General features: G+C 40.3%; 1 protein-coding gene across 3 annotated transcripts in view; it reads right to left on the bottom strand.

Annotated features, from left to right (window-relative positions):
* Positions 1-26,508, bottom strand: part of dab1a (DAB adaptor protein 1a) — a 323,621-nt gene that overhangs the window by 185,543 nt on the left and 111,570 nt on the right. For all 3 annotated transcript variants that reach the window (XM_054789423.1, XM_054789421.1, XM_054789422.1), the window contains one exon: positions 14,877-14,957. The gene's annotated coding sequence lies outside the window, so the exon portion shown is untranslated. The remainder of the gene's footprint in view (positions 1-14,876; positions 14,958-26,508) is intronic.

Genomic DNA, 26,508 nt, shown 5'->3' with positions numbered 1-26,508 from the left:
TGTTTTCTTTGGCCAAAATCTTTACCTCGCTGTCCTGAAAAGAGTGATTGGTTGCTTTAAGGTGTAGATGTACTGCTGATTGAGGACCACTAGCATTGTCCCTGCGATGTTGATAAAGCCTTTTTTGGAGCATTTGCTTAGTTTCCCCAATGTAGTGCTCTTTGCATTCCTCATCTTTACAGTGGATGGAATAGACCACATTGCTCTGTTTCTGGTTTGGAGCCTTGTCTTTAGGATGCACTCATTTTTTTTTTGTCTCAGGGTATTTACTGGTTTGAAATAGGTAGGAATTTTGTGTTGCCATAAGATCCTCTGGAGTTTTTCGGAGACCCCCGCTACATAAGGGACTACCACTCCTCTCCTTTTTGCTTCTGTGGGCTTTTGGGTTTCTTTCCCTACTCTCTTCTTTTGACATTTGTTAAAAGCCCACCGTGGGTACCCACAGGTTGAGAGCGCTCTCTGGACATGTTGTGTCTCCTTTTTCTTTCCCTCAGCACTAGTTGGTATTTGTTCCGCTGAAAAAAGTCTTTGCTAAAAACAGGTAAGTACTGGGAAGTAAAACAAAACTTCTTGGTGACAGCATGGATGAGTGAAACAGTGACAATGAACCAAATTATAAACCCAAACGATGACTGATGGAACACAGCTGGGCACGCAGCGCCACTGGGGTAAAGCGGCTACATCTTACAGCCAGCAGGAAGTACAGCATACCAAATTAAAAGAGCACAAAACAGGAAGCGGCAATTCCTGTTCTGCGGAGCAAGACAATTTTATGTTTTATTTTATTCAATCTTTTGCATGTTATATCGTTTGTACTATTAGCACTGGTTAACTTCTTTTTACACTTGTGACAAGAATAAAACCTTCATCATTAAAGATGGGATTTTAGAATAAAATAAAATAAAATAAAATAAAATAAAATAAAATAAAATAAAATAAAATAAAATAAAGCTAAGACTTAAACATGTTATTGTTCGTACTATTAGCAGCGGTGAACTTCTTCTAAAACTTGAGACGAGAATAACATCTTCGCCATTAAAGTTAAGATTTTGACATTAAAGAAATAAAATCCAATACAATTGTAAATATAAAAAAAAATCACGAATTTTAAAAATATAAGACTTAAGCATGATTTAATGTTTGTACTTTTGACAGTGGTTAAGTTCTCTGTGCACTTGTGAAAGAATAACACCTCTTTTCACGAAAGCTAACACTGACTGTAAAACTTAGGGTCACTTTGACCCCATTCAATGTTTGTCATTCAAAAAGTAGTAGTCATATTTCATGACTTTTCCTAATTTGATGGCTACAATTAATTGAGCAGAAAATGATCACAACGCTATATTTTGACATATTGCACGCATTGGTGCTCCCCTGGGGTCAGTTTGCAGAGTTGATATATTCTTCAAACCCAGCTTCGCCCACGTCCCCACTTTCAGCTGCCACCCATCTCACACTGCACTCGACCCCTTTAGCCCCCTCCTGTGAGTGGTGAACCCACTGGAGGAAGGACCCGCTTTGCCTCTTTGGGCTGTGTTAACGCCGGTTAAATTCCTTTCACACTTGTGACAAGAATGTCACACGCGCATTACGCTGGCATCAATTGCCATTAAAGTTAATAATGTGAAGGTTAAGAGTGTTTTATTATTTCTTCATGTTACGATTAACATTTGTTAACCTCTTTTCACACTTATATGACGGTTAGGCATGCTAAAATGTGTGACTCAAAAAGTTGGTGGCGGCAATAAATTGCGTTCAACTTTAGAGGCTCCAGTGTGCTCCATTGTTCTTTATTATGTGGAAATGCTAAGCAAAGCTCCAGTAATAAGGCTGAAATGCTGGCAAACCGTTGTTTCTCCTGCATCGGCGCCACCGAGACAAATTCCTGTGCATTCATGGCAGTCTGTGATTCTGTCATTCCTTTCCTCAACTCCCACCCGTCCTCCTCCTTCCTAATAGCGGAGACACAGTCAACCGTGCGGCCGGTCCCAAATGCTAATAGCGCTTCGTCTGACTCCTTTCCTCCTCTGCAGCGTTCTGTCTAACTGCTTCACCTGCAGTCTAAATGGCTCTGACAAGCACGTACACGTACGCACACACACACACACACACGCATAGGGACATCAAGTCATCCATTTTTTGCTGACGGGCCGCACTAGCCTGCAGAGGGATATTACTTAGCGGTATTGCATTGCTTGCACTTGCAGCAGAAGAAGGAAGCGTATTAGTCAAAACGCCATTGAGGAGGAGCCAGACGACACAGAGGCTGAGCGGGGACACTTGTCCTCATTCACACTCATCTACTTATAGAAATAAGCAGAAAAAGCCATCAGGGCGAGTTTTGTGGGGGGGATTTGTGTCCTGCTGGGATGGCGGCGGTGGCGTGTCATGGGGGTCGACTTTATGACTTCTATTCAAAGACATATTCCGAGGGGAGGCGCCACGCATGATGCCTCCTTTTTGGGGGGGAGAGGATTGAAGCATGGAGAAAATGAGAACAGAAGTAAAAACTGCTGCGGCCCTTTAAGGTTTACTTCTTAAGACATTATAGACATCAGCAGACAGGCAGGAAGAGACGCTAATAAGAGCACAAACAAGGATTTTGATGGCTTTTAGGGGGGAAAGTCCACCTCATGAACACTTCTGGGTTTTGTTTGACCAAACCACAGACACCCCAAATTCCTGGATGTGACGCTAAATAAAAGCCCAGTGGCGTTTCAAGTTGTAGAATTCAGAATTTCATCAAAATTAGACCTTTCAAATTGCACAAACATCCAGACACCTCGCCATCCATCATGCTCAGTGAGCCGCTGCAATATTTTGACACAAGGCATTCTTTTTTTTGTTTCTTTTTTTTTTTTAGCTTTTTTGTGTTTTTCATGAAGGGTAGCAGTGATGACAAATGGAAAAAAAAAAACCCAGTGATGATAACCATAGAACCAGACATGAAAACATATTCTGCCATGAGTGAAATGGGTAAAAAAAAAAAAAGAAAAAAGACTCTTCTCTCTGCTGTTCATGACGATCAAATGATTACATATTGCGTCTTGAATTTTTTTTCAGTGATGGTCAAAAAATGACATACTGTGCCTTTCATTCCTCAATGACGGTCCAACAATTGCATATTGTGTCTTTAAATTACATATTGTGTCCTTAACTTTCTCAATGATGGTCCAACGATTACATATTGTCTCTTTAATTAACATATTTAATCTTTCAACAAATTGTGTCTTTAACTTTCTCAGTAATGGTCAAACGATTGCATATTGCGTCTTTAAATGACAAATTGTGTCTTTAAATTTCTCTATGATGGTGAAATGATTACATTTTGTATCTTTAACTTCTCAATGACGGTCAAATGATTAAATATTGTGTCTTTAACTTTCTCAGGGATGGTCAAACAATTACATATCGCGTCTCTAAATTACATATTCTGTCTTTAAATTTCTATCTGGTGGTCAAATAATTACATATTGTATCTTTAACTTCTCATTGATGGTCAAGCAATTACATATTGTATCTTTAAATTACATATTTTGTCTACGATGGTTAAATGATTACATATCATGTCTTTAACTTTCTCAGCGATGGTCAAATTATTACGTATTGTGTCTTTAACTGGTCAAACGATTACATATTGTGTCTGTATGTTTCTTTAAATTCCATTAGAGATGGAGACACTTCCCGACTTGTATTTTCCAGGCATAGTTGAGCCTTTCGTGTAGGGGAAGTGGAACTGGAGGAGGGGAGTTAGGATTAAGGCACAATGAGTAAAAAAAATGGAAGCAGAGGGTGATACTGTTGGGGGGAGAGGCTGCGGCGCTAAAGGATGAGAAACGAGGGCACCGTCCAACACGCTTGTTTCCCAGAGAGCATTTGCATAGAACCAATGAGGACGGAGATTTGTGTCACGCTTGTTTGCATACATTAGCATAAATTAGCCTCCTTCCCATCACAATGCCCGTAGTGATTGTTTGGGATGCAGAAAATGAGTGAAGCAACATTTTGACACATACTCAGAGTGTGTGCGTCAGGGCATCTGTACACGTTTGTGATGCCATCTGTAATCATTTCAACTTGGCAAACGAACACTGAACCCCCCACCGCACCCCACCCGTCTGTTGCGTAAATACACAACACTTACTGGCCACAATATTAGGTACTTACCCCCACACAGACTTTTTAATACAGAAAGTAATATCAATATTTAAATTAACAATATATATATTTAGGTAACCAACATATTAGAAACTGCTTTCACTCTGATCCACTGCAATCTCAATCAAAAGAAACTTTAGGAACACTTTTTAAACTACTTAGTCATGTTATACTGCTTTACATTATTACCTTTATAAAGGCTGAATTATATGAATTGCAGGCGTACTTAATGAAGTGTCTGGTGTGCGTATATACTGTATGATCATTACAAATATTTTGCAGTAGATTTGCAACACAAACAGTAAAAAAAAAAACAAGCAAAAAAAACCCAATAATAATCACACTGAACAAGAACAGCCCCTAGTAGAGCGCAGACCTCCACCAAGGCCAAACAATCCAAATTGAGATCAGTACACTGTAATACAGCTGCATAACCATTAGGATTTATGTTTTATTCAGTGAGGAAATTACGAGGATATTTGCAAAAGTGGGGGGAGGAAAAAATCATGAGTCTGACCCGCATGGTGGGGTTAATCATATAGAAGCTGCGCAATATCAAAGAACATCACCTAAAAAATGCTGCACTGTTGTAGCACATGATAGTATGCAGCAGGCCAAGGTCTTCCGTATCAGCTGCAGACAACATCAACTGAAACCTTAAGAGAACGAATGCACAGCGCTGCTTTTTCTCTTTGAACGCGTCCCTGTTCAACATACGTCAACATCAAACTGGAGATCACAGAAAAAGACATACGCTGCATCCTTGCAGACACACGGACGAGAAATAAAGAGCAGGAAGATTCTATTTCTAATCGTTTCATCCTGACAATCAATCTGAACCAGGAAGTGCAAAATAATGCAGAGATGAAACACATTTGGCTGGTTTTGGTTAAAACGTGTGTGTGCGTGTGTGTGTGTGTGTGTGTGTGTGCGTGTGCGCGCGCGTGTGTGTGTGTGTGTATGTGACCCAGTTTGCCGGTGAGAAAGAGGATCCAATTGATCCGAAATGGCTGCAATTGGAATCTAAATAGGACCTGCAGCGATGCTTCTATCCGCGATGTTGTTGTTGAAGGCCAACCTGCCACCCCCCTCCTCCTCCTCAAGTACATATCCCACAATCCTCCCCAGTCTCAGCATTATGTTGGAGCGCCTTCAGCTCCCACCGACATGATAGAAAGCAGGAGTTAGCGAAAATGAGGGGTTGCACAAGTCAAAACTAAACAATAGAGTACATAAATAAACTTCATGTTCGGTGGTCCACAATGCATTGCAGCAAAGTGGCGACTGTAAAAGGAAAAAATAAATAAATGCACCTGTGCAGCATTTCCCTGAAAAGATAAGGGCTAAATTATGGGATTCGTTGGTAGCTGGTGACATTTCTAATGTTACTTTGCCTCTGTGTGTGTTTGTGTGTGTGTACGTGCGTGTGCGTAAATGGTCACACATGCATAATAAAGAATAATAAAGCTTAATGTAAAGTCAATAAATATAAAAGTAATTTTGTCCACACCTTTGCAATCATTGCAAACAATAACAGAAAGACAGGAGTAACATCCATTTGAGGATAATGCACTAAGTGTACACTACAGCACAAATATTACAATTAAGACTGGAGAGAATACCCCTAAGGGGACATGAGCGATGCTGAGAAACCTTTACGAGATCCTGAGAAACTTTTGCGAGATCCCAAGTTTTTCAAACCTTTTGTTTACTAGCGGTATTTCCAGTCGGAAACAACATTAATTTGCCTTCTGATTCACCAGCTTCCAATATTCTATTTATTGATTTTTTTGGTTTGGTTTGGTTTAATTTTACTGAACATGCATGAAGGTTACAATGGAATACATCTCATGAATCATTTCACACTTCCACGTGTCCAAAAGGAGTAGGAAGAAGCAAATCTTATTTAATCCTCCCATATTATTCACTTCCTGCATTCCATGTAACATTTTTCCAAAATAATCTGTGTAATAATAAATAAATAATAAATAAAAACAAGCATGACAGAACAATAAGTATAATATTCAAGCCTCTTTTGCCTTATATTTACTAAACATCAACTGCTTGTATTGTTTTTTGAATTTGCTCATCTCGGTACATTGTTTGAGTTCTTTACTCAATCCGTTCCATAATTTAATTCCGCATTCTGAAATGCTGTGGGTTTTCAGCGTTGTTCTCGTACATAAGTGTTTTAACTTGAATTTTCCTCTAAGGTCAAATTTCGCCTCTTTTATAGAGAAATACTGTACGACGGTTTTGGGTAACAAGTTATTGCTAACTTTATGCATTATTTTAGCAGTTTGAAAATGTACTAAATCAGCAAATCTAGTATAATAATATGGCACTTTTAAGGAAATTGAAGGTGTTACTAACTTAATGTTAGATCATCGCTCCCTCACTATATCGTGTTTTTTCAGAGATTAGTTAATTAATAAACGATTGTTGTTTTGTGGTAGACTGTGATCTATTAATAGTCAAAACTAGGGCTGTCAAATGATTATCATTTTAAATCAGATTAATCACAGTTTTTAAACTAATTAATCGTGATTAATCACCATTAGCAACTATGTTTGAAATATGCCCATTTCACTCTCTTTAAATAACAAAGATAAATGACAGGACAGGATTATCTACAGTATATTTCACACTGAAGTACAGTAGCACCTCTCATAACGTAAACCTCCTTCTACGTAAATTCCACTGAACGTAAAGAATTTATGTAAAGTGTTTGCATCGTTTTACGCAAGAAATTCCATATAATGTAAAGCGTCTTATTTTTTCAATCAACTTTATTAATGGCTTACAAATTACAAAAAACAGTGCATCAAACCGTGGACAATGAAAAATAACAGTTGGATAACAAAAACACATAAAATAAATCACACAGAAATCGAGATTAAATAAATAAAAAGGTAACAGAAAAGTGATGAATAAATAAATAAATTAAAAAAAATAAAGATAATAATAATAATAATAATTAATAATAATTAGTTACACCCGGGGACATGAGCAATGAAAATTAAATTGAATTAAAGATATTGAAGTGGGAGCACAGATTTCATAGCTTTCTTGTTATTACCAGAGGATATTGATTTGAAGTACAGCTTCAGTTCTTTCATGAAAACATAAAAAAGGGGTTTCAAAAGGGGCAAATTTAAAGTCGGTGAAAGTTTGTTTTTTTTTTAAGTCGGTGCAAGTTCAGACTAACAGAGTACTGTACACTTGGTGACGCCTTTCAGTTTTATTCATTTACAGTAATCTTATTTATTACCTTATTTTATATTGGAATGTTACTCTACTATGTTTATGCTAACGTTTTCTTATATTTTCCCACCATATTTGGTGGACTTTGAATATTTTTGAAGGGCCAAAGGGGTGAGTTTGGGAAGATCTTGGAACGGATTAGGCTATTTACATGTATTTTACGCTTCGTATAACATAAAATCCCTATAACATGAAGGTTCTCGGAACGGATTATTTACGTTGTAGGGGCGTCTACTGTAGTTTTAAAAGCCTGACTCATTTAAAGAGTAAAAAAAAAATACTAAACAATTATTTATCACCACAAATGGCAACAAACATCAAATTTGGTCATATTTTCCAACACTAGGCCAATATATAACAAAGGGATTCCTCCTATCTTTAACATTGTTTTGACCTCTGAGCTAACTTTCCAGTAGTGATGTAGCAATGCAGTCACCTACCTGCACGTAGAAGCATGAAGAAAACAAATAAAGACCACACTTGTATCTGCTGGGATTCCCATCTGAATATTTCCATGGGAAATCAAACATGTGTCAGCGTGATGGACACAATAAATGGATGAAATGTGACCTAATTTACAGTGTCACAGCTTGATGAGACATGAAGCAGGCAGCGTGTCAGCATTAATAAGACACGTGCACAACAGTGGAAAGCTACAGTATTGTCTTAATTGTGCATCAATGTGCATCTGCCTGTGTTGTTTACAGTAGTGTAAGTGTGTGTGGGTGCGGTCTTCATTCTCAGCAGGAGACCTCCTTGCGTCTTAACAAGGTTTTAAATGAGTGCTCTTCGTGACTGTCTAACAAGTTGGGTTTTTATTGGTTTTTGCAATCCAGAGAGACACAAGTGCACACACTCACACCGTACACTGACATAAGGAAATGATAACTAGGCAACAGAAACATGACAGAAAAACACAACTGGAAAATAACAGAAGTACCGACAGGGAAGTAAACAATTTAAGTGGCTACTGTATATTATAGACAAAAAAAACCCAACTCAAGTACTTCAAATATACAGTATTGCAGGCAACACTGGGACATAATTGTACATGTACGATGGCCTACAGGCGTATTGGAACAGTGAGGTCAATTTCTTTATTTGTGCTGTAGACTGATTACATTTGGGTTTGGGTTTGAATATGAGACAAGAAAGCAAAATGCACAGCTTCGAAGAGAGCACCTTTTGTTTGAACCCACCCATTTTTCGTGTGAGCAAAAATACTGGATGTGTGTTTTGTTGCCCAGGTGTGTTCAATTGCATTGCTTTTTAAATCAATGAATAACACTGAATGTCTACGCTCAGTTTCAGGTCGGTAGGTTTCAACATGAAAACCCGAGAGCTGTCTGTGAAAAACAAGCAAAGTGAATGTGAAATGAATCAGAACTGTTGCTCTCCGATGTCAAACCCAAATGTTTTTAGTAGTGATGGACGGAAAATTGGCCGGGCCGATATCCATCCATTTTCTATGCCGCTTATCCTCATTAGGGTCGTAGGGGTATGCTGGAGCCTAACCCAGCTGACTTCGGGCGACAGGCGGGGTACACCCTGGACCGGTCGCTGTAAATCGCAGGGCACATATAGACAAACAACCATTCACACTCACATTCATACCTATGGACAATTTAGAGTCACCAATTAACCTAACATGCATGTTTTTGGAATGTGGGAGGAAACCGGAGTACCCGGAGAAAACCCACACACGCACGGGGAGAACATGCAAACTCCACACAGAAATGCCCAACGGAGATTCGAACCCAGGTCTTCCCGATCTCCTGACTGTGACTGTGTGGCCAAGATGCTAACCACTAGACCACTGTGCGGCCCCTGGGCCGATATCATGGGACGATATTTGGCATTTTGACATGTATCGGCATCGGCCGTTTTTTTAATCCGACGGCCGATAAGAGATCAATTTAAAACTGAGTTATTATGGCTCTGATGCAGCCAAGCCTGTCTGTCTGCACCGGGGAAATTTGGCAAAAAACTCCTCTCTTACGGAGCAAGAATGAAGCTAGCTCGGTTAGCTTAGTTTAGCAGAGCATGCCAGTGCGGCGGTGTGTGTGCGACTCATGGCTCTATTTGTGCGTTTATGCCGTGTTGTGTTTTACCACCTGTTAATGTAACCAAGCTTTTTATGACGTCCACTGACGTCTTGCAAGTTCTGAGTAAAACAAGGACGAGAAGCACGTTTATTCTTGCATGCAGCTGACTTAACTGTCGAGACACATTTTCAACACACACAACCAACTTCTGGCCTTCAAAATAAGAGTCTTAATAATGGTCGTATTTGTATAAACAAAATAAGAGTGTCATAAAAAATATCTTCCTTAACCACAAGCAAAAACACCATTGCACCTGTTTCACCTATAGTAACATGGAATCCATGATAGTATGTGTTTTATTATATTTTTTCTTTACAACCATATATTTAATTATATAAAACTTTTTAAACCTAAATATGAAACATTTCTGTCGCCAATATTTTCACTTTTTCTGCAAATGAATATCGGCTCCCAATATCGGTTATTGGCCTCCTTGACTACTAAAAATTGGTACCGGTATCAGCCCTGAAAACGTGAAAAACTGAAAAACATATCGGCCGATCTCTAGTTTTCAGCCTACGACAAAAATAAAGACACTGGCCTTACTGTCTCAATACTTCTGAAGAGCACTGTACTTCGAACACAAATAAAGAACATTGGCAATGAACGAAAGTGTCTATAATTATGTAATATAGCAAAGGGACAGTGGGAAATTAAGAAAGCACTGTAAGGAACTAAAAAAAAAAACGGTCTCTCGCAGTGCTCCACACACACACACACACATGCACACGAATCCACACACACGCGCACACACACGACAAAAACGTTGTTCCATTATTCAGTTTTGCCCACCTGTCACGTACACATGGTACAAGTTTGGTGTTAATTGTGCACGTCACCTAGGACAAGTTCGTTTTTGCAGGACCACTCAAACAGGCTAAAACAACACTAAACAGGCTTCCAATGAAAAGGGCCCACTTGCTTTTTGGGGGGGGGAGTTGGGGAGGGGGGTATGCTCACAACTCATACCATGATACCAGATGTAAACTGTCACCACACCTGAAAAACTTGGTGATTTTGGGGGATATGGAAAAGCCCAAAAAAGGTGATTCGCCTAAAAATTGTATTAATGACAAAGAAGCAAGAGGTGCACATTTTACATGACAGCGTGACATTCAACAACTGCACTGTGAATCAGATTTCCACATATCCACATCTGGCATTAGATCAACACTTCACAAAGCTTCATTCCTCAGAGACCAGCTAGCTCGGAGCTGCGCTGCCAGAAGACAAAAATGTGCCCTTATATTTATTTCATGTTGCCTGCGTGTGTTTGATAGGCATTCATTTCCCTACAGAAACTACAACCCAATGAGGCATCATCAAACATTAAAATGAAGCGTGATTGATTTTCAAATATTTGCATTTGGCACAGAAAAGTGACTTCTGACAGCATGAGAGAAGTGACAAGAAGGGAGGGTGTAAATAAACGTACCCGCAGGCGGCAGGAGATGGCATACACAATTGTGCCAGACAGACACAAAACCACATAAAACATACGAACAACAAACATTCAACGCCTGCCACTAAAGAACTTTAGAATAGAGCTGACGTCTTGTAATGTTTTATGCCGTCGTGTGCCGCAAAATAGGCCTTTTTTCTCACCCACTATGTTGCATACACAAACTCCACTGCCACTCACAAGAACCAACCACATTTCTAGTGATGGACGATAACCCACATTTTGTTGTTCTTACCAGCACATCCATCCATCCATTTTCTATACCGCTTGCCCTCACACTCACACCTATGAACAATTTAGAGTCTACGGTTAAACTAGCATACTTTTGGAATGTGGGAGGAAGCCGAAGTACCACGAGAAAGTCCACGCCCGCTGGGGGAAAACATGCAAACCCCACACAACCACACCATAATTCATTGTTTCACGCTTAAATAGATTGTGGTTTGTAGGTAACTGTAGCTAAACCAGTTATGCAGGTATACAAAATAAGTATATACTCAACGATACTTACCCAACAAGTCTATTTAGCCTTTTAGCCTTAGTCTTTTGTTAGGGGTGTCCCAATCCAATGCTGATATTGGATATCGGTCTGATATCAGCAAAAATAACCAAGTATCGGATTACATCGGCCTGCACCTAAAATCTCTGATATTGACACTCTGATACAAGCAGTCCACCCCATACTAATTAGGGGTGTAACGATTCATTCACTACATCAATGCATCGATTTATAGTCCTATGATTCAATCGATCTGGGTCCTCAAGTTTCCATTCAGGATGACATATATATCAATCTAACATTGTTTAAAAGGTAATCAATCGATTGAATCGATACCAGGAAATAAAGCATTGGATTTAAGCACAGTGTGTTTTTTTTAGCACTTTTATTGATAAAGATAATGATAAAGTTAAACTTTACTCGATTAAGTTTGCCTGTCTGCGACGTCATCGTCGTGTGCTTCGTGGAAATGTACGACTCGTTTTACTGCCCAAACCAAATCCCAGGAAATAACCTTTAACAGGTAAGACTTATCAATTAACTTTGACAGTATTTGGCCCATAGACTGCATGATTTGGCCATTATAACTTTGTTTTGAGAGCATAATTTGCCGACGTTGTGGAAAACACTGTATTCCCGTGCACAGTTCATTCATTGTCATCACCCACTCTGTCACTATTTTCAGACATACTTGCTGAGGAATTTGCAGAATGTTCTTCACCTTTGGGTGTAAAGTGCAGGTTTGGATTGCACTATTTAAAGTAAATAATAAATCATGGCAAGCTATACCACCCTCTGTTCATCCTGATTTTTTCCTCATTTTCCTCATTTTTTGTGCTAATTGATCATTTATTCTTAGGTATGTCAGCATTATTAATAATGTTTACCAGATTCCCTTACCAAAAACAATGGGAATCTAGTAAACTTCACCTGCACTGTCCAGTATCCAGGTATTTAGTTCAGTCACACTGGTTGAATTTTTGGCTAAAGCGTTACTGAGTCGATAGTCAAAAATAACCCGTTAATGGTGGTAACTAAATTATTGAATGAATTACGTTAAAAGTTTGGGTGTAATTATGTGCATCAAGGCAAGCCGCACCTCGCTGTTATGACCAAAGACAGAAGGCACAGCGTAGAGCCCCCTGTGACCTGAACACATCAAAAGGAGTGTAGTTCCAACACTGTATACTGTATGTATCTCCAACACACAAACACATCTTTCCATTCATCCTGGGAACTTGAACACCTGAATAAAATATGAGTCGCTAGCATGTTGGGTTTAGCAGCAAATTGGAAAACTATGGGAAAAAAAATGTCTGAATACAGTTCTGACCGTTTTTCGACACAATTGCTGTTTCTTTCTATTGCCCACAGATAGGATGTGTTGTGAGAGCAAATACACACATGTACGTGCCAAATGCATGTGTGCAGTCATACAGAAAGACTCCTCCAAGCAAGCATTGGTGAGGTCAGCCAGTGAGAATCTGAAATAAATTGTTCTCCGATGGGATCCTACCAGACGACAGCAGAGATATATTGTTCCTTGCTCATTATGCATGAAATACTGTTTTTTTCTGGATGTTCACAAGTGCAAACTCCTGCAAGCCACCCACTTTATCCAATGCGTTGACGCTTGGCCTTTTACTCCGTCGCCCAGCCAGCACATTACCGGCATGCGACCTCACCATGTGCTGAAAAAGGAAAGCATTTAACCTCCTCGCCTTTTCCGCTCATGCACACTGGCAAGAATCTCATCTTGAGTTCATTACGACGCAACAACAGTTATCTTTCACTTCCACAGAAGGAACGTACAAACACATCTGGGGTAAAAAAAAAAATCAAAAATCTTTCATTCAAGAGTGTATTCCTATCCGTATATCTGTAAGGTGCCGAGGATCCATTCCTGCTGTGGCGTTATATCAGCGAGAACATCAATCTACAAGAGTGACATTTAATCCCAAGCCTGGGCAGGTAGAGAAACACACAAATATGCACACAACACATGCACACAGACATATACTGTCGATGCATTGAGACTAGGGATGGGCATTAGTGCAAAATGAAAAAAATATAACAAGTTTAGAGCCAATTGGATCAAAATTGCAAAAATGAAATGTAAAAGCATCACAAAGGACTGATTATTTTGAGCTTTTAGAGGGTAATCATGCACAAGAGCATTGACCATGCACATAAAAGCAAGAGGACCCACCCCACACAGTCTCATCTACGTGTCCCATGGGCGCCCACTGGATCCTGACCACCAATCAGAGACCCCGGCAGAAAGACATCCTGTGTGACATCCATTTGGGTCCAGTCAAGAAGACGACTGATGCAAAGTCATCCCATCAGTTCGGAAGGATTTTCCTCAGAGACTTGGTACCAAATGAATCCAGTCTACAAGCTAAGGTTGCTGATTAATGTCCAGGTCCTGTAGCCATAAATCAAGCTCTGGTTGCTCCAGGGAAATGGTCCCCCACCACTGGTTGCCATCCCACTACTCCTCAGGGATTTATTTCATGCAGAGAACCTTTTGGTCTTTAGCCAGGACACTCTCAGTCCAAGACATTCTGATTCCCAAGACTAATTCTCCATCTCGGGAATCACAGCGCATGAAGTAGAACAAAGCAGCTGGGTTCTGTGGGTCAGATGGATATTGCAACATTTGTGGATATGCCATCTTGGTTGAAGGGCTTTTCCTCAGAGACATGATAGCAAAGGTGTCCAGTCAATGACTAAGGTCACATGGTTACTGCCCATGTATCGCAGACAAAAAGCAAGAGTATGTTTTGGAGGTGTTGCATTTTCCCCCACAGTTAAAAACATCAAAGACTAATTTCCTGCCAGTTCCTGTGGCTAACGTACAAACAAGATCGGAATTTGGTCGCACGAGTGCTACATGGTTGGCGACCCACTGTTCCTTAGGAATAGGTCCTTTTGGTCTTTAACCAGGACACACTGAATCCAAGACTTCCAAGACAGGTTCTCCATCTTGGGAATTGCATAAAGAAGGAAGTACAAAGACAGATCTGCTGATCCAGCAGGATTCTGTACGCTGGACTAAGATACTGTAACAGTTGTGGACATACTCGACGGTGGAGAGGATTTTCTTCAGGTACTTGGTACCAAGAGGGCGCAAGCTTTATCTTAGGTCACTGGCTAATGTCCAGTCTCACACCTGTAAAGCAAGACTGGGAAAATCAGGACTCTAAAACCATGGATGCTTATCTGGAAGGCTTGTATCAACCACAGATACAGGGGCTGGGATCAGTATCCAAAACGTTCAGTCAGATTTGAATGTTTAACCAAAAAAGTTATTCAGTGCAACAATAAGAACTCCACAAAGATCATAGCAACATATGCAAAATCAATTTTGGTAGATGGTACTCACTTCAGTCTTTGGCCTCCTCACAGCATGATCCAACACCCAATCCATCCAGGTATTGAACAGTGCAAGAGCAAGCCCGCATCCCTGTAGGACGTATATGAAAAGAAATAAAGAAAATGACACGTACGAAGACAGGCGCACGCAGACAATAGCATCGGTAAGTGGATGTCTGATAATATTCATGAAGCAGCTCTTATTCATGCATGGAGATCCAACCGCGAAGAAGTCCCAGCAGGGATCTTAAGTCTCTTTATAGGGATGGTCACAAAGGCCCAATCCCCCATATTAGGAATCAAATTGTCTTTTTTGTTACCCAGAATTGGCTGCACATATCTATTCATTCAGCTGGACCTCATGTGAAACCACTGTCAGGTTCAATCTGTACACTGTATTCTCACAATAATACACCAGTACACAACCAACACGCACACTTCTAATGATGGCATCATCTTTTCATTTTCCTCACCCTTGTGTTTCTTTAAAGAAAAAAGAACATAATCCTACCTGACATTTTTGTTTGTTTGTTGTGGCACCCCTGGAGGTTTGTTAACAGCACATATTAACGCTATTTTCTATTGTTTAAAGCGAAGGTGCAAATTAAAGTGGTGTTGCTTTTCCTCTTGGAAGCCGTCTGACACTTTCTACTATAAACACCACACACGCAGCTAACACATTTCTGTGAAAAGCTGTTAAATATCCACTTATCATGGTTAAAATAATGAAAATAACTATGTTACGTTGAAAGTGTGAAGTAGCATGACCAGGTCATCAAACGTGAGGCAACCAGGTAGATGCCAGGTGGCGCTATCAGAAGCTTGAAGAATATCATTTTTGGAATATGTAACAAAGCGTCCTGAAGAAGCCAGGGAATTACACAGATTCCCACTGTAATTGGGAATTGTTTGTCCAATTGTATGCTAGCAGACCACTTCCTGGGTCATGAAGTAAGTATTATATGATTTATTCAATTCTGGAGCAAGGAATTTGTGTCGTTTGTGTTAGTTTGTGCATTCGTATGCTTGCTGGGAACTTCCTGGTTCACACAGGATGACTAAATGCAACAGAAGCATACTACTTTTGATTGGCAGGGTGATAGAGTCCGCTGCAACTTAAACTGCAAAAACAAGAACTTTTCTTTGAACAAAAATGAAAAAATTGTAGAATGATGTAGTTTTTGTTTCTTCATTTGTATATTGGTAGCTACTTCCTGGTTCGTGGATGTTAGACAACAGGACCGTACAATTTTTAATTGTAGGCAAGAAGTGATGCATCGTAACGAAAATGGCAAAAAGAGAAAATGCATGCATCTCATTAAAAAAATTGTGGAATGATGTATTTGTTTTTGTTTGTCGATATGCTAGCAGAGTACATCTTGGTTCATGGAGGATGATGGAGGACAATGGGAGGATACCGTTTCTGATTCTGATTTTTGTTTGGTTGTTAGCAATTCAGACCTTAACAAATATTCAGATGAGACTCAACCATTTGTATTTTAGGGCAAGGGGAACAACGTCATAATTAGTTTGAAGAGAGAAAATATATTTTTCAATTACAGTCGTCCCTCCTTTATCGCGGTTAATCGGATCCAGACCTGACTGCGACAAGTGAATTTCTGTAAAGTAGGATTCAATATTACAAAATTGAATCTTTTTTATAGTTAGTTTTATAGTTTTTTATAGTAAGAGCCCTGTAGAGATGAAATAACATCCCTATAGTCACCTTTACACTTGTATTACCAAATATAATGCACATAATAATAGAAAATCATCATAAATAAGATAAGATAGAGTAACACGTTAGCATTGACACATTGACAGTATACGTCCTGGTGGCTACTGTCTCGTCAATGTAACGTTACTGACACCTAGAGACCAGTGTATGTACTGCTGCTGTTTGTGGTTGAGACTTACAGTGCACTTCAATCGCTTTATTAACAAGCAAAGAACACAAACAGTAAACATTCACACAGGAGCTGCTGTTGGCCACTCTCTACACTGCTAACCTGCTGTTTGAGTTGGCACTCAGCTACAGTCAACAGTAGCTGACGTCACACATGTCACTTCCCAGGCCCTGCTTCTTAAAGGCGCACACAAGTCACAGATACTGTATTACACTTCATATCACGTCTTCTGAATGCTTTATATTTCTATTTTCGTTCATTTTTCCATTTTTATGCTTGAAAATACTTTCTTTTTTTTTTTTTTTTTTTTTTTACAAATGATAGGTCGTATTCAACCAAGACACAGAAATCATTTATTAATACATTTTTGAAATGCCATAGAGTGAGTGTGCAATGTTTGAGTGTAGATGATGTCCTACCTGGTATACAAAGTTTAATAAAAAAAACAGTTTTGCAGTTTTTGCATAACTAACTGCTAACCTGCTAACTAACTAACAAATCAGCGATCAAAATAATACAAAGTCTCCACGCTTAATGGAAGTAAATATACGTTATTACAAGAAATAGCAGTGTTTGTGTGGACATGGCCTCCCTCTCTTCTCTCCAGCCATTCCTTTTCATTATGTGCTTGGCTAAGTGTTCTCCTGCTAAAAGACGGCCCTTGTTGCGATACAATTAGTCTATCAGCTTTTCATTTGGTCTTTTATTACTACACACTGGAGATTGAATTATACCCTTTAGTTCCATTTCCTCTCTGAGGTTTGACCTTCCAGCGAATCGGCACACATCTGAGCCCAGAGCCTAATAAAACTAACATATCCTTTTTGGATTTTTTTTTTTGTTAGGGAAATTACATGCAGTGCTGCATTAGATAGCGAAAATGAGATCTATAATGAAGCAGTGATCCAACGTGTGTCCCACGTTTACCAGGGCCGAGACCCCAATTTGATTCCCGGCAATTTAGCCGCTACACTAGAAAACAAATTGGACATGTGGGAAGTCATATTCACACCAAATGTGACATCCAGCGTCCTTATTTATTTAGGGAGTCAATTAGGATGCAGGACTAGTAAAAGGGGCCTGTTCTTGATTTTTAAAAAAAGGTGAATGGAGACACGGTAGGTGGCCAAATGAAAGAAGAACAGCTAGCAGCAAGTTTGACATTCAAAATGCCAATTTACTCAGTGAGCCCATGACCTTAAAAATCTATATATTTGGAAGTGTCATGTTGTTATAGTGTGTCAAGGATACAGAAACATGGACACAGTGGGTTGCTCCTTGGCCCTCAAAGCTCCAGCTAACAATCAGTTACTCCGCATTTTCCCCTTCGGCCCGGCTCAATAAATCACTCTTCTAGCTTCATGACAAATCCATCCCAACAAGCAAATTTAAGCACTGCAAACAGTCACACTGCACTGAAAAGCCATGACCTTTGACACTTTACGTGATTGGATGAGGACTACAAGTTATAAGCCATGGTCCCTTGAGGAAAAACACAGTGGCCAAAGAAGGGTAAGAGTAAACTTCACATATCAAACAGCATTTCCAACTACATTGTTGGTGACTAGAATAAAAATGCTAAGTCGACAAGTGTCCAGTAGGCTACGTGCCTGAAATGTTAACATGACAACTGCCAAGTATGTGCCAAAGTTTAGGCAGTAGTGCTATAAATCCTAATGTAAAGCCATTTCAGCCAATTAGAAGATTAAAGAAAGTACCGTAAATTACAGATTATATCATTAAAAAAAATTCACAAGCTTTGAACCCTCCATCTTTAAACAATGATGCAGTTAATTCATGGCTAAAAGAACTGCAGTTCCCATGATGCTGAGAGTGCAGATTCAGGAAGTAGTGAAGTGGACGCTCATATCACGTTTTGAAGTCTGATGCAGCGTTTGTGTTTTGATCTGACAACTCAAAAGTAACTTTTATCAAGTGTATAATTACTACATTTTCTGCTTGGACTGCTTGGACCGTGGCAGCTGTTGAACTCTGATGAAAAAAAGCGTCTCGCTCATCGGAATGAGTGACCTTGAAACACTGAGTGGAGGGAGGATTGTAAGGTTTATGCACTGTAGTGTGTAAATATCCCATGTTACGTGGACGCGGACACCTGCGACTTGTATATGTACAAAAAATGTTTCTCTTTACATTTGGTGTGTGCGACTTATATTCAGGTGCACTCAATAGTCCAGAATTTACGGTACTTCTGCTAAAAACCGTTGAGCCCTTCAAGAATTTGCTCAGTAGCGGATCTCTGAATTGTTGAAAAATTCCTCCCCTAAAGCGTTTGTTTCACTTAGCAACATGAAATTTGGTAGGTGACGCACAAAAAAGTCTCAAGCCTGAAAACACACAGGAAGTCGACCCTTTTGGTTTGAAGCAGATGTTCGCCATCACCTGTCTTTCAAAGATTTACTTCTCGTAGAAATGTTGCCCCTTTGTTACAAAATTTTGACACAGAATACTAAACAAACGGGTCATAGCTTGTAAGCGGAGCATGGCGGCAAACTTTGATCACCCGTCACAAAACACAAATCTGTACTGGCCAGAGCTGAACCAAACCTTTTGTGTGTGATGAGTGTTACAACTCATATCCCTACTTGCAGAAAAGTATGGACACATTAACTCAATTTGAGCTTAGTATACTCTCAGTAGGTGAAAAAAAATATTCCTACATGTCGATTCAGAAACAATCATGGCCACATGTGAGCCTACCAAACCCCATATAGAAACGTATCGCCCATATACACAGGTACTCACTTCTTTCAAACGACACACACACACAAACACACAAGGTGACAGAAGTGACTGATGACTCGACTCAGCTGATGTGAGACAGGTCGGGGATAATCTCAGATCCTCATTCCGTCTCAAGGGAATCACACTGAGGTAGCAGCAAACAGCATATTATAGTGCCTGTGTGGCTTTATTACAAACACACAAACACATAGCACAAGCCAGTCATGTGGAGTGTGTCTTGTCCCCAGGGGAGGATATAGGATAGCACACAATCAATACGCTCCTGTGGTTTGTCCATGTGATCCTCCTTGAACAGACCAAATACGACTATGGCACACAAAAACACACAGGCGCGCGCACACACACACACACACACTACACTCTTCCAGTCTGCCACAGCCGTCCCCCACTCATCCAAAGTACACATAAACTTTTCTCCTGTATTAGTAACAAACGAGCGACCACTCTGCAAACGTATCCCCTCGTGTGACGACACCTAGATTGTAATTTATGTCATTTTCTTTAGCGCTCAAGCACGGCGGGATCATTAGCTGCACCATTAAGCCGAAAGATAACACGGACAGTTCGCTTGCTTCATCCACCAGCCGCTGTCGTCTACCATCTGTCTCCTCAATGTGTGTGTGCAGGTGACTGTGTGTGTGTGCGTGCATGGATGACGAGGCACATTTCAACTCGAGTCGATTTTATTTTAACTTTGAGATACCGGCAAATGAAAACGTTACACAGACAGGAAACGACTCCCTCCTGAGCTCCCCTACGGAGCGACAAATTGGCGACAAGAGCGGGAGCACAATGAAAGATGCGCTATGTAATGTAGCAGAGAATCAGCCCTGGTAATGGCTTCAGGATGGTGGGGAGGAGCAACACACACACAGAAACACACTTGCACACACACAACTAGTTTGCCTGTTATTCAGAAGGAGGCAAAGACAATTAGACAGCTGTCAGGGCTGATGTGAGGAGGAGGCTGTAAAAAAAAGAGACAGAGAGCTCATGCAGAGTCTCTCAGGTGGAAATGTCACCTGTGCAGAGCCTTCATATTCCTGTAGTCAAATCGTGTTTGATTGACATCTACGGTTTCCACAGCAACACAGAGCCAGGAGTAGCACTGCTATTTGTCAGGTGAAACGCAAAAAATAACCAACAATGCATTCCAGCTATTGTCCATCGAATGAGTTAATGCACACTGGAAATGCTCTAATAAAAGCGTTTTAAATTATACATGTGTAAACCGCCCTGTTTCGCACTGCCTGCACCGGGGCTCGAACACTGGACCTTCGCAATGGGAGGCGAGAGCGCTGACCACACGGCCAAAAGCCCGGACTGTTGACCGCGTGTTCAGAGCAGCTCTCAAGGCAGAGGGAGTGAGGTTTACCAACGTACACTTGCACAGCCTCACAGGCTGGCATCCGTTACACTCACCCCCTCAATTTAATTTACCAATTTAATTTTTAACTTTGCCCTGCAATTGACTGGTGACCAGTCCAGGGTGTTCCCTGTCTTTCAACTATACACAACTATACAACTATATTGCACAACCAATGTTGTAATAGTAATAAGGAGCTGCTAAGCCAGTGGGAATACTACTGATGAGTTCACTGTAAACAACAGCACAGCACGGGTAACACACCAGCAGAGTAGTCATACCAACATTTTAAAGCGCATGTAGTGGTAGATAAAGTTGCTGAGTGCTGAACTTGTGGAGTATTTTTTTTTTTTTTAAAGCATCAAAAAGTTGCCTACAGCCACAGTTGTTTTTGCTTTTGTTTTTATAGACAACAAAAAGAGATTTGGTGGTTAATTGAATAGATGCATTAATTGGAGCATTTCTTTATGTTCCAGCTTAAACAGTATATAATCAATATACTAGGACACACTTCTTAAATAGTTAACAAATCAATCTGGGGTTGATCCAGACCAGAGATCATAATTCTTCATCTGAGCAAGACACTTTTGTAAACGGTACGCTTCCAAGTTGGTGGGAATTGTTTGAAGAAGGGTCTTTACTCTTGCCCACGCGCTCACATTTTGTAGAAAGCCTGACAAGAAGAGTGAAAACTACAAAAAGGGAAGCAATTGCACACTCCTTTCAGCCATTATGGCGAGTTCTTTTCAGCTATTCTTATTTATTTTCTTATTTTGTATAGTTTGACTTTATTTTTTTTAACATGAACAGCACACACTTGAATGTGTCATGCACCAGCTGAGGTCATTGGTGATGTCCTTATAAATGAGGTTCCACATAAATGCCTTTGGAGGCGGTGTCATCATCATAAATATACAAGAGCATCTGTTAAAGGTTCACACACGTCGTCCCAGCCACCGGAAGGGCGTTGGCTTTTAGTGTGTTACTTTCTTTTGCACCTCATCCCCCACCCCCTCAACCCACTCTAACTCAGTCCTCCCCTGACACCGATGACACCCCCCAGTAGGAGGTTGCATGCTTAATGGTCACAGAGACAGTTGGATTTGCATATTCATGAGTGCTAATGAATGTTCCGGCATGAGAATGATGAGAACTTCCCAAAACGGGCCATATGGTGAAGGGTGGCCAGGGTGATACAATAACTTGAAGTCCTCTTTTGGAGTTTGTTTATGCATCTTGTTCATGAAGAATGAAGTAAAAGTGACTTTTTGTTATCCCTAGAGGTTTTCTGTCACAATTCTACCAGTCACAGCTCTGAAATGAACTTCATCAAACTTATTTCACAAGGCCAGAGCAAGAACACTACTGAAGTAGCGGCTTATACACAGGAAATTGTGGTATATTAAATTTTTTCACGACCCCAGAATTGACAGTTATGTATTTTTTCAGCTTTATAAACCACTGTATGTGTTGCTGCATGCAATCACCTGGTTATGGTTATCAAAATAGATGAATAAAATGAGCTGAGAGAACACTGCAACAACTTAAAACAAAATCCAATGTAAGTTTACTCACCACCGACAACTCACCATGCAGAGGTGTCGAGGGGCCGTGGGAGGCAGGCGGGACTACAGTATACTCATAAAACTTCCTTAAGGTCTGTTTGTGTCTTTATGTGTATGTATTTACAGGTATATGTGTTTGAACAATGCTGGTGCCAGCAACTCAAAAACTGGTTTGTACAGACAATAAATATATGTATATTATATTATATATATGTATTATATTACACGTATTATTACAGATTGTCAAGAGGAAAATATTATGTCCCCTGGGGGGACATGACAGAAAATAATTGAGAAAAAATGTATAATTGACTGCTTTCAGGAAAACAATTAAAAACCAGCAAAATCCAACATGAATCTAAACATCTAAACGTGAATTTAGAGGATAGAAACAGAAAAGCAGGCTGATGCATTAAGACAAAAAACTAACTTTAAGAGGCATTTGAAAGAAAAAACTTTCTTGTACAAAACAAGACTGACTGCTGCTTTTAAGATTGGCATTTAGTACTTGAGAACACACACACACACACCAAATATAAATGCAAAGTGTTTTGTCAAGGCCGCTAAGAGTCTAATTGCCGCGTTTTCAAAGTGAACAGAGGAGATGAAAGTGTGTGCCGAGTGGGAAGAGAAAAGAAGAAAGAGAGAGACAAATCCCCGGAGAGAGTCGCTCCTCAAACAGGTGTCGTTTAGGAGTGTTCCATCTCATCAGCGCCACCACAGAGAGGATACAGGTTAAGTTGCGTGAGATCACCGTGACAACGCATGCAGCAAATGTGCCCACAATAGAGCCTGTCAATCACGCATCTCTCTTCAAGGTGCTTCAACATCCACGTGGGCCCAAATCACAATCAAAAGCCTTTTCTCTCCTGTGGATGTGATGCCTAGCGCTGCTTGTCAACACTTTTCCTGATATTTTGATTGCACATTTTCCCAGCTGCAGCCCACATGCATATGTTATTTGCATGTTTACACTAAGCCTCTTTGTGGTGACGTCAATGTGTGGATAGTCCTGAAAATGCGAACTGGAAAATAAATAGCGAATCCAAATTTAAAGATGTTTCCACACCAAGAAAAAATAATGGAGGATAAACTAACTAAAAAACGGGCAAAAAATGATGAACAGTGGTTGCCGTGGTGACCTCAAGTCACCTACTTTAGGGGTGGAAATGTCTCATTTTAGATTGGCGAGGAGTCCTGCTACAAGTGCTTACATGTATTTATTTATTTGTATTATTTATCTGTATTAATGTCTCTTGTTGTTGCTTAATTTATTGGTACATATGTTTCTTGTCTTTCTTTTCTTGGGAGAATGAACAGAATAAGAATTTCACCGCATAGTATAACTGCTGTTTTACTATGCACATGACAATAAAACTCTTGAATCTTGAATTCCTGTTTTTAACCTAATGTATGTTTACCTCTATCTACTGCTTTGAATATTCAGCCCCCGAAGCTGGTTTAACTCAGAAACATGGAATTTGGTAGGCATGTCTATCATGAGTAGATGCACAAAAGAGCCTCAAGAATCCATGCCGCAAAACCCACAGGAAGTGAGCCATTTTCATTTGAAGCTGCCGTTTTAAGGTGATTTGGGCCATTTTCATGGGTTCCCTTCAAAAGCAAACTTGTCTTACAGAGTTTGTCCCATTGCTACTTAATTTTAACCACATATCGAGGGAAAGGCTTCTTGAGACGTCATCTGTACTTCTGTGAAGAAGGTGTCGGACGTTTCGCTCCTCATCCGAAGAGCTTCGTCAGCGAACTAATAAGTGCTGGTAGCCTAGGCCTTAAATACAGTAAGAGTGGGCGGAATTGGTGTGCCAACACCCTCCTCCTATTGGTTCCTTACACTAAGCCTGGGGGGAGTTGTGGTCTAATCCTCTCCTACCATTAGCACCTCCAATCAAAGGGAAGTGTAGCTCCCTGTAGTTGGGTATGAACGACTCTGATACTGGCTCGTTAGCATCTATTGTTCTGGCTCGGCCCTGGCTTCACCTCATTTGCAAGACTAAGAGCTGTGGGTTTTGGTCTCAGTAACCTGCTGAACACAGGGTCCAAATTAAACCTCAAACCACCATTCCGATTCAATGATGGGTTCTGTTGTTTGACAAAAATAGCTTCCTTTACTCCTCTTTCTAACCATCTGTTTTCTTTGGCCAAAAGAAGAATTTGCTTAGTTTCCAAGCACATTGGGGAAACTAAGCAAATGCTCCAAAAAAGGCTTTATCAACATCGCAGGGACAATGCTAGTGGTCCTCAATCAGCAGTACATCTACACCTTAAAGCTACCAATCACTCTTTTGAGGACAGCGAGGTAAAGATTTTGGCCAAAGAAAACAGATGGTTTGAAAGAGGAGTAAAGGAAGCTATTTTTGTCAAACAACAGAACCCATCATTGAATCGGAATGGTGGTTTGAGGCTTAATTTGGACCCTGTGTTCAGCAGGTTACTGAGACCAAAACCCACAGCTCTTAGTCTTGCAAATGAGGTGGAGCCAGGGCCGAGCCAGAACAAATAGTTGCTAACGAGCCAGTATCAGAGTCGTTCATACCCAACTACAGGGAGCTACGCTTCCCTTTGATCGGAGGTGCTAATGGCAGGAGAGGATTAGACCACAACTCCCCCCAGTCTTAGTGTAAGGAACCAATAGAAGGAGGGTGTTGGCACACCAATTCCGCCCACTCTTACTGTATTTAAGGCCTAGGCTACCAGCACTTGTTAGTTCGCTGACAAAGCTCTTCGGATGAAGAGCAAAACGTCTGACACCTTCTTCACAGAAGTACAGATGACGTCCCAAGAAGCCTTTCCCTCGATGGACAACTCCTGTACGACTGAGAGCCTACACAGACGCATTTTAACCACATATACTAGACAGATGGGTGAAGCTAAATTTCAAAATGTTAACGTTTTCGTCACAGCATTTGGGCAGAGTGTTGCGACAAAATTGGATCACTCGCCATAAAAGATGAATCTGTAACAACTCCAGCTCCATAAGGTCAGAGCCGGACCAAACCTTTTGTGCGTAATAAAGTTATCTCCTACATAGACAAAGTGACTGATGGACTTCCAAAGTTCCAGGATGGATGCGTTTCCCTGGAGACAAGAAAAGGGAAATCTGGACAGAAGCAGAGAGTGATGTCACACCTATTATCACACACTCACGGTCGGTCACTCCACACAGGACTCCATCAGTTGTGCTCCTGTATGCTTTCTCACGAAACAATCTTACCCTACAGAATACTTCTTGTCAGGAGCGTATACTTGTGTGAGTGCACATTGTAGGTCCCTGGGATCTTACGCTTCCCTGTTCATTGTTTGTTGCCACCAGCACAATCTGCATGTTGATATGAGCTCATTAAGCTCTTAGAGTTGATGAATGTAGATTATGTATGGTGGTACCATGCGGTGGATGTAGCGCACGTGCACACAAGCACACATGTGCACAGGTACAATGAGGGATTGAGTGCTTTGACACACACACACGCTCGCACACACACACAAGCACCGTCTCTTCTTGTCAGACCTGAAAATGTGAAAAAACAACAAGTATTAATCCGTCCATTGTAGGTCATGTGGAGAAGCTTTTTAAGTTGCCTTTTCATGTATTCCAAAACATTAAAAATGGCGGTATGTAAAAATAGAGGACAAAACAAAAACGTTGAAAAATGTTTTTTTAAAAACAAAATGACCCAAACATTTGAAAAGAGGTCTCCAAAATAGCCACTACCTAGTTTTTTGCTCTCTGTCTAATCCATCGTTTATATTAGACACTTTTTAATGGCAAAAGCATTAAAAAAGAAAAAGTCATTTTGGCCACACTTAGACATTAGAAAAAAAATGATGGTGGTAGTAATGATGACAAGTGATAATAATGATGATGTTGGAATTAATTTTTGTACTTTTTGTGTTTTTATTTGAATGTTATTGGTTGCTTAATGCTTTTAAAATAAATTATCATTATTGTTATTATTATTATTACAGAACTTTGGTTAGGGCCGCACGGTGGCCTAGTGGTTTTCTCCGGGTGCTCCGGTTTCC

This window comes from Dunckerocampus dactyliophorus, chromosome 10 (genome assembly GCF_027744805.1).
Source record: "Dunckerocampus dactyliophorus isolate RoL2022-P2 chromosome 10, RoL_Ddac_1.1, whole genome shotgun sequence".
NCBI classification, from domain to species: domain Eukaryota; kingdom Metazoa; phylum Chordata; class Actinopteri; order Syngnathiformes; family Syngnathidae; genus Dunckerocampus; species Dunckerocampus dactyliophorus.
Note: the sequence above shows the minus strand (reverse complement) of the source record. Positions and strands in the feature narration are given on the sequence as shown.